This window comes from Schistocerca americana, chromosome 6, assembly GCF_021461395.2.
Source record: "Schistocerca americana isolate TAMUIC-IGC-003095 chromosome 6, iqSchAmer2.1, whole genome shotgun sequence".
NCBI classification, from domain to species: Eukaryota; Metazoa; Arthropoda; class Insecta; order Orthoptera; family Acrididae; genus Schistocerca; species Schistocerca americana.
Window position 1 is genome coordinate 25,108,979 of NC_060124.1, and position 1,247 is coordinate 25,110,225.

The window sequence follows — 1,247 nt, forward strand, 5'->3', positions numbered from 1 at the left end:
TCACGGAGAGACTTACTACTGAAATATCGAGAGGGAACTTTTCGGGAAGAGCCGGACAACATATTACTTCCCCCAAAATAAGTCTCGCTTAAAGACCACGAGGAGATAATTCGAGAAGCTAGAGCCAATAGAGAGGCTTACCGACAACCATTCTTCCCACATATTGTTTTCGAGTGGATCAGGGTTGGAGGGATTAGATAGTGGTACCGAAAATACCCTCCGCCACACACCATTAGGTGGTTTGGGGAGTATAATGTAGATGCAGATATAGGAGCAACATGGAAAGGCCTCGGGAGGTGTCATAGAGCGCATAAGTGAAATGACACCTTCTCTTGGGCGTTCATTTACACACATTTCGCAGTTGAAAAGGACAATTTGCATTGTGATGCGCAACAGAACGACTTTTTTTGACAGTCTTAGACACTACTGACACGCCCTGGACGATGGATTATAACTGCAATTCTTTATATGTGAAGACAGTAACTGTTCTCGAAAGAACAGAATACTGTTGATGGCCGTGTAGCTTTTCCCTGGAATAAATGATGGCTAACTGAAACCCTCAGCTGCCGACAGGTGTTGTTGATATACCTCGATGTGGACAGTTGAAAATGTGTGTCCCGACCGGGACTCGAACCCGGGATCTCCTGCTTATATGGCAGACGCTCTATCCATCTGAGCCACCGAGGACACAGATGAATAGCGCGACTGCAGGGACTTATTCCTTGCACGCTTCCCGTGAGACTCACATTCCCAACTGTCCACAATTCTACTCTTACGGGAATCGCCAAAGCGTGCGCGAGTAATGAGTGGATGGACAAATGTCTATAAGGTACATTACATGTGTAGAATTGTGGACAGTTGGGAATGTGAGTCTCACGGGAAGCGTGCAAGGGATAAGTCCCTGCAGTCGCGCTATTCATCTGTGTCCTCGGTGGCTCAGATGGATAGAGCGTCTGCCATATAAGCAGGAGATCCCGGGTTCGAGTCCCGGTCGGGGCACACATTTTCAACTGTCCACATCGAGGTATATCATCAACACATGTCGGCAGCTGAGGGTTTCAGTTAGTCATCATTTACTGCAGTTCTTGTTCTGGTATAAAGAGCGGTAGCACTATGGGCCGTTAACAGCCATTCGACTAAACTTTAAAAGTGGAAAGGGTGCTTCCGCTTTTTCAACACGCCTATGTGCCCGCGCCGTCCTGTGACATGATCCGTTTAAGACTCCTTCCCCTCCCATCTCCCTCCCC

At 47.9% G+C, this 1,247-nt stretch overlaps 2 non-coding genes across 2 annotated transcripts; one reads left to right on the forward strand and one right to left on the reverse strand.

Moving 5' to 3' along the window:
- Positions 1–613: 613 nt before the first annotated feature.
- Trnai-uau lies at positions 614–688 on the reverse strand. Its single transcript has one exon. It is a non-coding gene; the product is annotated as a tRNA-Ile (tRNA).
- Positions 689–925: 237 nt separating this feature from the next.
- Positions 926–999, forward strand: Trnai-uau. The gene has a single exon. It is a non-coding gene; the product is annotated as a tRNA-Ile (tRNA).
- The last annotated feature ends 248 nt before the right edge of the window (positions 1,000–1,247 follow it).